Source organism: Corapipo altera, unplaced genomic scaffold, assembly GCF_003945725.1.
Source record: "Corapipo altera isolate COAL_440 unplaced genomic scaffold, ASM394572v1 343, whole genome shotgun sequence".
In the NCBI taxonomy this organism is placed as follows: Eukaryota; Metazoa; Chordata; class Aves; order Passeriformes; family Pipridae; genus Corapipo; species Corapipo altera.
Window position 1 is genome coordinate 494,757 of NW_020884913.1, and position 14,580 is coordinate 509,336.

The window sequence follows — 14,580 nt, forward strand, 5'->3', positions numbered from 1 at the left end:
CAAAAACCCCACTACTGCTGGCAAAATGAGTTGCTTCAGTTGTAAGTTGTGTTTTTGGGGGGAAGCTGCAGCAGCTTGGAGTTTGGTTTCTGAGAGAGAGCCAGCAAGAAATTACAAATTAAAACCAGAAAGCCCTTTCCCCCCTCCTCTAACTCTTGATGTCTTGATTCAAGGTATGCATAACCATAATCACTGCTTGGAAGGGCAGCCCCCCTCCACCTCCCGGGGTCTCTGTTATCTCTAGAACCACCCTCTGGCTTTTGATTAGGAAAATGACACTGGAGAGAAACTCTATCTGCTGGGAGTGAGGCAGCTCCAAGCCCTCCTCCTCCTCCCCGAGAGCCTGCGAGCTGCAGGGGTAGGGAAGGAAGAGGAGGGAGGGATGAAGGTCACCTTCCGCTGCCCCGGGAAGGGAACAAACCCCTGGCAAGGGCCCGGGTCGAGCTCTCCAGAGTCATTATCGCAACAGGCTGCGAAAGGTTAGGGAGGAAGGAGCTTTTCGGAAGTCTTTGCCCACTAATTGATTGTGAGGAGCGGAAGGAAGGATGGATCAAAAAAAAAGAAAGAGCCCCCTCTGCCCTCCCCAGACGTGCCCGGCCAGGAGGCAGCAGGTTGGGGTTGGAACTGGAACAGAGCGGGAGGGAAATCGGATCCAACAGGAGCAGGGTCTCCTTTCAGCCTAATGGCAGATGTGGAAGGGCTTTTCCAGCGTCATTAGGAAGGATGAAGGGCTCTGCAGGCTGGGCTGTGCCCTGTCCCTGCCCAGCCAGGATGGGTCCTGCTCCTGCTCCCCTCTGTGGCATCCCTGCTCCAGCCCCCTGAGCTCCCTGGTGGGAAAGGTGCCCCACCACGGGCAGATGCTGCTCCCCATGTGATGCACAACTGCTCTGATAAACCTCCTTGGAGGAGGTGGGTGCTGTTCAGAGCAGGAGCAGGTGGGAGTCGTGCCCCCAGAGCCAGGACAAAGCTCTGAAATGCCAGTTTGACTCACCCTCAGCCCAAACACAGACCCTTCACTGCAGGCACAGCACAGGGGCTGAACCCAAACCAGCCCTGGCCATTAAAGACCCCCAGCCATGGGCTGGAATACGAGGGGATTGGGACAGAGCTTTTGTACAAATTCTCCTGCCCTGCAGCCCATCAGCCTGGGTGTTCCTGTAAAACCTGGAGACCAGGCTATGGACAAGGTCCCAGGATGTTTCCCAGGGAAAACCCCAGTGCCAGGTGCTCCACAGGGTCTGGGTTGCACGCACAGGGCAGAGGCTGGAGAGGAGATTTCTCCTGGTTGAGCATCAGAGGAGCTGCTCAGCTCCATGTGCTGGAGGGGACTGCCTGGGAAGGAAGTCACTGCTGCAGTCGTGGCTTTCTGGCCCTGGGTGAGATGGTGCCCAGAAATGAAAGGCAGCTGCAGAATTTGTCTCCTCCCAAGACTGGATGAAACCAGAGCACTTTAAGATGACACAGTGCAAGAATTAATCCACTCAGGTGTCACTGAAGGATTGTCTAAGCACGTCGAGGTACCTCCTGGAACAACATTGTGTCAGTATTTACAGCAGGCAGTGTAATTTCAGGTTTCCTAATCAAGTCTTTGGAAAGAAAACAGACAATTCATGCCATTCTCTAAGTGCTACCTCTCCTTAACCTTTCAGCCTGGCTTCCAGATCCAGGAGAAAAGGCAGTGGAAGAGATGAGCTGCTCCCCTGGGGAGTGGCTTCTTCATCAGTGCTAATGAGTGGTGCAATGCTAATCCTGGTGCAACCTCAGGCAGTAATTATCATTACTGTTATATTGGTAAGGAGGGGGGAAAAAAAAGAACCCAAATGATTTTTAGAGCTGCCCCAATCACCTGGATAAAATTGGGAACGCTCCCTGAGCGATCAGGAACAGACTGAGACTGGAAACCAGTTGCCTTGATGCCTTGCTCTAACCACCAGACGACCCACCCTGTATGAGCAAACGGAATAAAATTTGAAAGAAAACAAAAATCTGACTTGAAAAATGTGTTCCGCGTAGAACCAGAATGTTCAGCGGAGAAAAAAAGGATGCAGTCCAAAGTTTTACTTCCAGGCAAACATTTCAAAATGGACTTATAATGTACCCTTTCATTTAGATTTTATATGAAGGTTTTACTTGAACTTGTAATGAAGATGGAAAAATCCGAGGTTGCCATGGCTACTGGCACTTTGCCTAATACACTCAAATCTTTTTCCCCTAATAAAATAGATTTCAGAAAACCCCCCCCAATAAAAAGGGAAGAGTTAAAGACCCCATAAACAAATGTAGGATGAAGAATATTATTCCATGTAAAGCAGGTTCTGACCATCATGGACAGGTAATTATGTTGATTCTTTTTTTCTCCTCACCCATTAGGCCCCCAGACCCCGAAGTCCAAGGTGGTTCTCCTGCTAATAACCAGGAAAATGCCAGAGGTAAGAAAATGGAGTGGTGGGGTGCTTGGTTCTCTTTTTGGGATGGAAATGCATCTGCCTTGTCCTGTAGGAGGAAACTTGGTTGGTTTGGGTGTCCTTGCAGTCTGCAGCTCCATCTCAGCTGGGATGGACCCTCTTGGGTGGGCATTGCCCTTGTTCTGGGATCTGCTCAGCTCTCAGCCACCAAAATTCGGGATAGCTCCAGGTGCCCGGGGCCATGCAGGAGTTGTGCTGCTGGGATGATGCATTTTTGTCCTAAATCAAGGACTGGACTCGAGGTCTGGTTTGGTCACACGTGTGGCTTCGTGGTCTGGGTCTGGGCTGGGAGATGAGCTGCTCTGAGCCCTGGTGAACACCTGGGAATGAGATGGTCTGATTCCTTCCAACCCATTCCATGAGGATTCCATGAGGGTAATGATATCACAGGCAGAAGGAAGCTTGGAAGGGGGAGCAGTAGCAGCTTGTAGCCATCTCCTCCTGACAATTTGCAGCTCCCTGGCTGAGCCAGGAGACTTGGATCTGGAAATGCTGCTCTTTGGCTTCGGCTGCTTCTTCTTCCTGATGTCCCTGTTTGTTGTTGGTGGGAGCAGGGAAGGCTCTGGCCATTCCCTTGTCCTGTCCAGGTGGTGTCTTGTTTCTCTGAGGAGTTTGGATCAGACTGGGGCTTTTGTAGCTTTTATCCTTGCAGTTCCCCTGGAGATCCTGGTGGGAGCTGAGTTGATCCATGCAGGAAGGAGGAGAGGTTGGGCTTTGAGGTCTTCTCAGAGGAGACTGAAATGTTGGGGATGGATGGACAGTGTGTGCACCCAGAGATCATAATGGCTGGCTCACAAATGTTTATGTGGGTAGGAGACAGCACAGGCTGTGGAGGTGAATGATAAACCCCTTGGAATTGTCCTGGTCCTGTCCCTGAGAGAGGTGGAGGGAACTGCTGATGTTCTTGTTCCCCTCAGGCTTTCGGGGGATCCCTTTAATGCAACAGCTCTTGGCTTTTCCAAGTGGTGGCCGTCTGCCAGCCCCATTTATTTCCAACATGTGGTTCTGATTTGAAAATGTCCAGATCTTGAAAACTTTAATCTTCTCACACCTAGGGATTTTTTGTTTTGTTTTGTTTTTGTGGAAGGCTGAACCACGTGCATGGGGATAATGGTTAAAAAGCAATACAGGCAGCTTGGAAAAAAAAAAAAAAGAAGAAGAAAGAGAAACTAAAATAATTTTAAAAATATCCAGCTGGCACTTTTCTAGTCTCAGAGATGCAGCACGGAGATCATTTCATCATAATCACTGATGAAACTCCTTGAACTTAGTGATGAAAAAGATCCTATAGATCCCACCAGCTGAAAAAAACCAGAGTATTTGTAAGGCTGAGGCTGGTTGTGTTCCCATTAGTTCAAATCCAATCCTGTTCTGGTGTAAGACTGGAAGGACTGGGTCCCCTCGCTGCCACAGGCTGGGCAGGGCAGTTTTCCTCCTCACCCTGGGGTTTGGGAAGGTCACTCCATGTCCCCTGGCTCTGGCAGGGCAGTGCAGAGGAGCAGAGGTCACTCAGCCCAGGGAAAGGGGATGGGAAGGACTCGGACATGAATCACCGGGAGCACTTCAAAGGAGGTCCCTCCCCTCCCAGTGCAGGAGGAGCAGCTTGGGATGAGCCCTGCTCCTCACCCAGGGAGTCCCCAGGACGTTTTGCATTAGGAGCCTGTGATGGAAATCAACCCTGACAGATTTAAAATGTGCAAGGGGAAAAAGCGTTTTTACAGCAACCTACGGTGACCCCGCGGCTCCGAGGGGCTGCACACACCCCCAGCCAGCCCAGGACACTTGCTGCACAGGGAGGGGCTTTGCAGGCACATCTTTCGGGCTTAATTAAGGTCTAAACAAGAGATTAGAATTTTAGCTCTGCAGAAACACTCACCAGTTGCCAATCTGCCCTGGAAGTGCCAGCGCTGGCTGTGGCCAGAGCAGTGTCAGCAGCTCAGGGTGAGGTGGCCAAGCCCCTCCACAGGCTTTGTGCTTGTTCTTCGTGTGCTGCTGTGGCTTCTGGTGCAAAGGCTGGGCAGGGCAGAGTTTAATTCACAGCCTGTCTGATAGATGGTGTCAACAACCACTGTGTGTTCATCACTCCACCATCCAGAAACATTCCTGGGGCCTCTGAGGATCATGGCACTGTCCCACCACTGCCTGCTTGGTACTGAGAGGGGATAAATCAGAATTAGAGAGTGGGTTGGCTTGGAAGGGACCCTAAAGATCACCCAGTTCCACACCCCTGCCATGGGCAGGGACACCTTCCACTGTCCCAGGTTGCTCCACCCCCCATCCAACCTGGCCTTGGACACTTCCAGGGATCCAGAGGCAGCCACAGCTTCTCTGGGCAACTTGTGCCAGGGCCTCCCCACCCTCACAGGGGAGAATTTCTTCCTGATATCCCATCTTACCCTGCCCTCTGGCAGTGGGAAGCAATTCCCCTTAAAGCTGAGGTGCTGTTGCACCTTTGGAAGTGGACACAGCAGCCAGTGTGGAGTCATGGAATCACAGAACAGTTTGGGTTGGAAGAGTCACACAGCCCATACAGTCCAACCCTCCTGAAATGAGCAGGGACATCTTCACCTAGAACAGGTCACTCAGAACCCCATCCAGTGTCTTCCTATCCATCTTCTGGGGACAGTGTCAGAGCAGGAATGGGGGTGGGAGAAAAAGTGCCTTGTCCCTGTTCCCCCCTGTAGGACAAGGCACTTTTCTCCCTCCCATGTGGGCTGGTGCTGCTGCCTCGCTCTCCTGCCCAACCACTGTGGCTCTGCTCAGAGCAGAGGGGCTTTCAAATGTCTCCCTGTGCACTAAGAGTTAAGGGGACTGAGCAGCTCTGAAGATAAGAAACAGATGATAAAGGTTAGAGGAGGGATCGGTTTCCACCCTGCAGCCTGTAAATGCAGAGTAATTAGAATGCAGCCTCCAGTCCAGGAAAATGCAAAGAAAGAAACAGCAAAAGAAAGAAGCTGAAGAACCCCAAAGGCCTGAGAGTGTGGAATAACTCAGCTTTGCTACTCAGGACTGGAAAATGCCCATCAGCCAAGGGGTGCTCCTGCAGGGCTGCTCCTGTGGGGCTGCACTGGGAGCACTGGGAGGTGACTGTGGGATTTACCAACACACTTTGGGATTTACCCTGTTCCAGGTGGGCCTGGAGGCAGCTGATCCCCAGTGGAGTCAGAGCCAGCCCCTCGTGGTGCTGCTCTGCACAGCAGCGCAGGGACAGGGGCCCAACAAACCCAGTGGGGTTTGGTGGGAGGTTTTAGGGCACCAGAGGAAGGAGTCTGGCCCAGCTCACCAGGGTCACTGCCACGGAAAAAGGAAGCACTTATGCGTGTGCAGGGGCAGGAGATGGATTTCCATGAGCCTTGTGTGTCCCTTCCAGCCTGGGATGTCCCAGGATTCCCTGAGCTGGGCAGGTTTCTTGCTCACACCCACACAGGGACCTGCCGGGCTCTTGTCTTCCAAAGGCACGTCCCTAAAACTTTAGCTGACCTGGTACCTACGGGGCTTTCTCTTTTTTGCAGAAATGGTCTAAATGCTGTTATTTCTGGGCCTTTAACGCCACCTACCCTTAACCATTCCCCAGGAAAGGAGGGTCCCTCTCTGGTGACTCAGACTCCTCGGATCAGCTGGGTGCGGATGTCTGACCAACAGCGAGTTTCATTTTCATTCGTTTGTTTTCATTTTCTTTCAAGCTTTATTTTTCTCTCCTCTGCAGTTCATTAGCATCTTCCCTTTCCTTGCTTGCTTTTTCCCCCCTTGCTTTCTTCTGGAACCCAGAAGTATTTCACTGTGGCTTGCCAAATGATTTCTATCTCAATGAAAAAGAACTTGCTATTTCCTGAAAACCTACCACTGTTTTCTCTCTCTCTCTTTCTCTTTCCCCCCCCCTCTCTAATACATTCTAAGCATTGAAACAAATCCAGGTAACTTGATAAGAAGTTAATGAAAAGAAATGAATTCTGGTTTGCAAAGGTGTACTGGGGAGAAGGGCAGCAGTGCTTGGGAGGGAAGGAGGGAATTGTCTCTGCCCAAAGGAGGTTGCAAAGGACATCTGGCTTGAAAATCCCCTGGTGCCAAATTTTGCAGGGGAGAAATGGCAAAAGAAGAGGTTCTGTAGTTTTCCACTTGTGTGGTGTTTTTTTTTGTTACTTTAGACATTGTTTGTGAGAAAGCTCTGGGGTGTCGTGGTTGGGCCAACACAATTCCCTGTGGTTTCAGTGCCGGCTGTTGGTGCCGGGGGTGGGGGGCTCCTTGTGAACCCTGACCTTCCGTGGAGCTCTGAACGCCCATCCCACACCTGCCCACCCTTCCCCTGGCCCAACCCACCCCAGCACCCCCTCATATCCCAGGGAGAGCCGTGTCCATGGCTAACCCCAATGAAAACCCCAGTTTAACCACTGTTCTGTGGGCACTGGGGAGCTGAGTCCCCCCAGGAGTTGGGGATGCAACACCAACCCTCCTCCGGCTGCTTCTCCCAGAGCAAAGTGTCTCCAGTGGGGTGGAGATGTCACCACTTCCAGGGACGCTCATCCAAGCTTTCCTAGTTCCTTTTCCACGGTGTTACTTTATGAACTGCACCGGAGCACAGTGGGCAAAAAGAAACCCAGATATTCCCTTAACGAGCCGATTCTTTTATTGGGCTGATTTTCAGCTGCATTTCACCTTTCAGCGCACGGGAAGTTTGGCTTTTGGGAAGTTTATTTCTTTCTGGTGCCTTCATTTCCGAGGGCTCTGCTGTTCTCCAGGGTCGGTTTCTGTTTGCTTTGGGACTGGGAGAGCTGAGCCTTTGAACCGAGCGCTCGTGGGATTAGGAGCTCTGTTTGTTAGCTGGGTTTCTGTGTTGCATAACTCACAAATATCATCCAGCATATTCAAGGAAATGGATGATCTTTGGGTTTTTCTTTGCCCCCTCCCCCTCTTTAGCCCTCCCTCATCTTCCCTCTGATTTTTTATGGTCCGTGATTGGAAGCAAAAGGTCTAAAAGAGGGAGGAAATCAAGCCCGTCAATAAATGCTAAAAATATTTAGTGTGGCAGCCTCTGTATTTTCTTTTTTGTGAAACACTGATTAATATTCAGTGGTTGAAGGTTAATACCCCATTCATTTTATTCCCTTTACATCCTCTGCACAGCAGTCGCTGCTCCAATTTCGACTTCTAATTCATGCAAATCTGGTTCCAATCAGGATATTAGTAACTCACTGCATAAGCAGGAGGGGAGTCAAAAAAAAAAAAAAAAGAAGAAGAAATCACACAATTGTTAAACTTATCTTTCAGTACAAGCCCAACACACACATGGACACCCCAAATGCACGAGGCTGCTGTAATGACAGGGTGTTTAGTGTGCATTTCTCGCCTTTAAAATACAGGGAGAACATCCATGTAGGAGTTTTTGGCAGGCTGAACCAGAAGTTTGTGTTTTGATCCAGCAGTGAAAGTCTCTGGCCTGGGTTGCAGAGGAGATGGATGATAATAATAGCTCGTGCTGAGCCTAAAATCTGAGATTCAGTCAGGGACAGGGTGATCTGAGCTCAGGTGGGGTTATCAAGCCCAGCTTGGTGCATGAAACCCAGGGTGCATGAATAATGCAGGAAAAGTTAGGTTTGGTTCTTCTCTCCTCTCTTTTTTTTTTTGTTTACATGAGAGTGCAAAGGCCTTCCCAGCAGTGCAGGGGCTGTTCCCAGCCCCTGGAATTGTGTGGGGGTGTCTGTGCCTGCCCCATCCCCACCCAGGGTGTGCTCTGGGCCCCACAGGGCAGCTCTCAGTGCTGGAGTGGGAACTCCCTGCCTGTACCTGTCCACTTGTGAGCACTTCCAATGTCCTCGAGCACCTCTCCAAAGCGGGAGTGGGGAGAGGAGGGTGGTTATGATTTGATTTGGATGGGAAGAGATGTTTTATCAGGAGGGTGACAGACACTGGCACGGGTTGCCCAGAGAAGCTGTGGCTGCCCCATCCTGGAAGTGTCTAAGGCCAGGTTGGGCAGGGCTTGGAGCAACCTGGGCTAGTGGAAGGTGTCCCTGCCCAGGGTGGGCTGGATTAGATGATTTTTTGATGTTTCCTTCCAACCCCAACCATCCCATGGCAGGAGGAGGCGACCAACACAGGTCTGGTTTCCCCTGCGCGCTGTCAGAGCGGGCACTCCTGGGTGTGATGGTCCCCTCAGCCTCCCCCAGGAGCAGCTGTGCTCCCTTCCTCTGGGTGATGTTCCCACAGCATCCTCCTCAGAGGCAGAAGCGTTTTCCCCCTCCTCAGCTCACCAGTGGCCGTGACCAGCGCGGCCCCGCGCGCTCTGTCTCGCCAAAATGCAAAACTCCACCACAGTGCACAAGTGGGCTGTGTTTTTCCGACCAGGGAACAGCGTTGGGGCCCTTTCATCACCTCTCTTTTGCACTTCTTTTAAAAATGATTTAAATTGGAGGCAATAGTGTTGAACCTCTGACACTCAGACGAGACTCTGAATCACACGCTCGAGTTGCATCCATTTTCTGTAACCGCTTTGCTTTGCAGCTCTTGTGGTTTGGTCTATTTTTTCCCCTAAGCATTTGTTCTTTCCATTCTGTTTGCTATTTGTGCCACCTCTGTTGAGATTTCCTTTAATTTTTTTGCCTCAGCATAGGAGAGAGTGCTGGTGACCACTGAGGGCTCATTTCCCAATCCTGCTCCTGGTGCACTCCAACCCTTCTTGAGCAGCAGCACGGAAAATGTGCTGGACCCTCATCCCCACGTCCGTGGCCGAGGGGAACACACAGCAGAGGAAAGTCAAATTCCAGATTGTTCAGCAGAAAGGAGAAACTAGCTTGGAAGCCCCTGTGGAAAGGGGCCAGGCAATAATCCCATGGCAGCGAGAGCAGCCCTTGATCTGGGATGGAGCAGGAGCTGCTCGCACCCACTCAGCCTCCAGCTGCTGCATTTACAGCCCTGAGCTTGACCCAGAGGAATGAAAATACTTGTGGGCAGCAAAAATAGCCGGTGCTGAAAACCTGTGTCTGCCAGGGGTGGGAATTGCCGGGAGTTCCTCGGTGGCTGCGGCCGCTCCTCACAACCTGTGGCATAAATAAGAGCTGGTTGCTCAATGTGCCATGGCTGGGCTGCTCCTGCTGCCCCCACGCAGGGCCCGGGCACCCCTGTGTGCTCGTGGCCCCTCGGCCACAGCCCAGGGGCTCTGAGGATGCTGGGGAGGGGCTCAGCCAGAAACAGGCTTTTTTTGGGGGGAAAAAAAAAGATGCATCGTGTATTTTTCCATTGCATTGATGCAGTGTGTGGGGTGCTGGAGGAGCCTGTCACCCCAAAGGTTAATGGGATTTCTACTCCCTCCCTTTGGACCCTGTTGTGGTGCCAGGGTAGCAGTGGGATCATGTGGAGCTGCGGGAGTTGCTGTGTTTGTGGCCCCTTCACAAAGCAGGAGGTTGCCCTGTGGGGGTGTGATTGTGCCAAACTTTATATCAGCTGGCAAGATCCACTTAAACCATGTAACCTGTAACCCTGAAGGAAAACGTTGTGCAAACCTCCTGCTCTGGCAGAGGGGGAGGCAGTGCTAGCACAGGGAACACCGGGCTCCCGGAGGCTCCTCCTGTGGGAAGCACAAACGGGCTGGTCCCCTGGCTCCAGGCATGACACACTTGGGACAGCTGGGAAGAAAGAGCTGCCAAAGGTTGCTGAGGGGGTGCAGAAGATGCTTTTGTGTCTGGAGAGCTCATCCTGGAGGGTCTGATGGGGCTGATACTCCAGCCCAGCCGTCGTGGGGGTCCTGGGAGCCAGGGGTGGGCACTGGCCATGGGCCAGCAGCCATTGCAGGGACACTCAGCACGTGCAGCGTGGCCATTCCAGGTTTATTCCCCTGGAGCAGGGGTTTGGATAGCTGTAGGTTGCTGTTGGGGTTTTTTTAGCAGCTCTAAGGGAGCCCATTGCCTCTCAGTGATGCTGTTTGGTGCAGAGCTGGTGATGCCTCACCAGTGTTTGGGTCAGCACAGCCCAGTGCCAGTTAACTGGGTGGTCTGGGACGTGTCCCAGCCTCATCTCATCCCCTCTCCTGCACCAGGAGGGGAGGGAGGAGGGATGGGGACTCGTGCCCTGAGCATGCAGCAGCTGGGGTTGCTGCCAGCACTGCCTTGCTTAGCACAAAGGAATGAGCCTGGCTTTGGTCTGAATGTCTGTGGGATCCTTTGGTGGATGGTGCTGGGGAGGTGTGGGATGGCAGGGCCACACCAGTGTGGGTCACAGGGGTGCCCAGGCTGTACAGCCCAGTAGCAGCACTGGCCAACAACAAGGTCCCAGCAGCTGCTGGTGCCTCTGCACTGTCTTAATCCTTTATTTTTTGGTGCTTCCAGGGCCAGCTCCTGGAGCCCATGTGGAAAAGCTTGAGCAGCCATTCTAACCTTTGGGCTGCAGTAATTAGCCTCACATGGCATCTGATCTGCAACATGTGGCCCAGGCCATTACTCTGCTTTAGCTGCTTGTTGGGCCCTAATCTCTGTTTGATTTCAAGGTAAAACCCTTTCCAGTTTCCTGAGCTTTCTCCAGTGTCTGCAAGGGTGCTGCCCCTTCCACGCTGCCTGTGTCCCTCAGCCCAGCCCGTGCTCAGGAGGAGGAAGGAGGCAGAGCTCACCTGCTGAACCCCCTCCTCCAGGTATTGTCCCTGTCCCCATCCCGTGGTGCTGTGGGAAAGCGAGGTGGCATTGGGATATATTCCAGCCTTATTGATCTGAGCTGTCCCTGGGCTCAGTTAGGAGCAGGTGAGTCCTGCTCCCCTCGAGAGGAAGGTTTGCATCCTCCTGGCTCACTCCTGGGTGGGTGGGTTATAAATGACCCACTTGTTGTTCCAGATGGTTGGAGCTTTCCCTGTCAGCCTCGCAGTTGGTTTCCCTTCTGCCCTAATTGAGACCAGAAATCCAATTAGACCATAATCCTGTCCTTTTTGAAGTCCCTGGCTGCAGCATCACATCATCTGAGAGGGTGGATGTTGTGCTGGTGATGGGTGGTGAAACCCTTCCCCGGCGCAGACGATGAAATGCGTTTTTAGGATCCATCCATCGCCATTCATGTCAGGAACCAGCACGTGCTGGGCTGGGCTGTTCCTGAGGGGGACAGCAGATGTTCTCAGCAGGGCTGGGGTGTGCCCAGCCTGCCCTGCCCGGGCCCAGGCCCAGCCCCTGTGCTGGAAGGGGCTCGGGTTTGTTTGCACAGATGCACTGGGTGAGGGGAGGGGGGTGGGTGTTTCAGAGAGGCCCCTTCAGGCAAAATCCCCCAAAGGTGCTTGTTTGTGAGTGGCTTTTCCTTGATTCAGGGGTTGTGGGGGGCTGGAGAATTGCTGTGGCTGACTCTGGTGTGATTCTTGTGGTGCCAGCCTGAGGAGCTGGGCACGGCTCTGTGGCTCAGCACAGGGACAGGCGAGTGTTGCTGGCAATTAATTGTCTCCTTAAAATATGGCAGTGCCCTGGAAATCACTCTCCTTTCAGTGCATTCAGCATATGTGTATGCTCTCTATATTTTTAACATGAATATAAGTGTGTGTGTGTGTACACACATATTTATATTTATACACACACCTGAGTTCGTGTGTGTTTGACTTTGAGGAATTTAGGTAGGTGTGTCATCATTGTACTTGGAGGATAATGATGAAGTTAATGCTCATGGGTCAGCCTCAAGCCTTGCAGGGTCAGTGGTTTCTGAGCTGAGGGACATCAGTGATGACCCCTGAGCAGTGAAGAAGCTCCTGAAGCTCTGAGCTAGCACCAACCAACATGTGGTTGGTGCTACAAAACTGAATTGCTGCCAAGCAATCACATCAAACCCCATCCCTTGGCTTCCAGTTGGTGGTTTGTGAATCTGTTGCCTCAGAGTAGAATCCCAGGATCATTAAGGGTTGGAAAAGACCTCTAAGATCACCCAGTGCAGCTGTTAACAGTAGACAAACTGCTTTGGGCTTGGTATTAACCCAGGGCTTGAGCTGGGGCTCTGGGCATGTTCCACGGAGCCTTCCAGGAGCTCAGGCAGCTCAGATCAGCTGCATCTCCCTCTCTCCTTCTATCTCTACAGAAAAACAGGAAACAGCACCAAATTAGCCCTGCTGCTGAGCCTCCCAAAAGCCACAACACGGCAACTGGAGGCACCACATTGGCTTTTTCCTGCCCTGCAGCAGCAGAGCATTGGGCCAGCAATTGGATTTGGTGTCTCAGCCTGATGTTGTGGAGAAAAGTGAGGAGGGAAAAAAATTAAGGGAGAGGTTTTAAGCTCAGGGCCTCCCATTGGATTGTTATTATCCTTTTCCCATCCTGGAAAAAGAATCAAAAATAGCTCCAAACCTACTTTTCTACAGGATTAAATTAGACTGAAGTGATGGCAGGGACAAAACCGTCCAGCTCGTGATGTTTTACGCCTCGTTGGGCAAGACAAAGTCATGTTGACTTTGAGAACTAAAGTGTTCTGGTGGAGTTGGGCTCCAGCCACGGCTCTGGAGGGTTCAGGGATGGGTTCCCACAGGGAGTGGAGCTGTGGCCATATCACACCTCCTGTGGCTTGGCACATCCCACGCAGTGACACGAGTGCTCCAACATCCCTGAAGTGCTTTTGGGTGGTTGTTGTGTGGCTCTGCCTTTGTCTGATTAAAGAAACCCAAGCAAACCTCAAAACCCAACGCAGCAAAATATGATAATTTGAGCTGGGACTGTTTCTGCCATTAATTTCAAGTGTGTTTTCTACATCAGCAGAGGAAAGGACATTCTTGTACCTGGGCCATCCGTGTTTGTGGGAATGATGGTGTGATGGTGTGAAGCCCAAATGGCTGAGGAATGAGATGAAGGAAGGGAGGAAGTCCAAATTTTCTGGGAATCTAGAAACTTGTGCAGAAGGAAAAGACGAAAAAAATGGGTGACTAATTCTGGGAAGGTTTATGAAAGACAATTAAATACAACATCTAGAAACACGAAGCCACTCTGTGCTGGTTTAGGAAGGAACAATTTACCCCAGAAGGGCAAGGAATTTTTAGGGAATAGGGATGAAGCCTCCCCGGCTGCACACACCCCCATTGCTGTGCTTTGACTCATCCTATCTCCAGAGTGAAGAGGGTCCTGTTCAAACACAACTGGCCTTTTAAATTGCAAATTTAAAGGGATTTTTGGAAGGTAAAACATGGCAAACATAGAGGGATTAATCCTTTATTTTACCAAGAAGTTTTGTTTCTCTCTCCTGCACTTCCATTTTTTCCCAGCCTGCTGATTCCTTCAACCCTGATTCTCCAGTGGCAAAATTCCCCTTATGCCTGTGATTTGACCCATTATTTGACTTGTTTGCTCTTGGCTGTTGTGCAAATAAGCCTCCCTCCCAGCTGCCCTGTTTGGGGATGCCTCAGCTCCGAAGCTAACTCTGTGTATTGGTGATTTAAAAAAGAATTGCAGGCAGTGCAAGTGTAGGAGAAGTGTTTGTGCAGGGGATGGACCTCGGTGTGGTGCTGGTTTGGGCCAGATGAGGCTGATGCAGCTTCACTTTCCAGAGGGGACCTGCTGCTGGGGATGGTCCCCACTGCCAACCCCTCTGCAGTGGGACCCTGAGCTTCTGGGGGAAAAAAGGAATTGCAGGCAGTGCAGGGGCAGGAGAAGTGTTTGTGGCAGGGGATGGACCTCGGTGTGGTCCAGTTGAGGCTGATGCAGCTTCAGCCTGTGGTGGGGACCTGCTGGTGAGGGTGGTCCCCAGTGCCAGCCCCTCTGCAGTGGGACCCTGAGCTCCCAGAGGAGGTGCCCGTGGATCCAAACAGGGACCAAACTCTGTCACCCAGGGCTGCCAACTTCTCCCACAGCTCTGGGCACAGTGACTGACAGGGAGGGGAAGCCCTCAGGAGGACGAAATTCTTCTTTAGCGCCTGTCAATGAGCTTCTAATCCCTTCTCTCCCATAAAATCTCGGCTGCAGCTGCCCCTGTTTGTGCTTTTCCCTCCTCCCTGAGCATCTCTCTGTGTGGTTTGGGCCGAGCCCAGGCTGTGCCAGTGCCACACCTCTCAGCAGAGAACATGTAATTGCAAACTTGCTTTTTTCCTTTTTTTTTTTCTTTCCCTTTTCCTCCCGTTTAACGTAAACCGAGCAGACACCCGTCACCGGCCTCAGCTCCGGCTCTGATGCAAACTTTTCCCACCTGG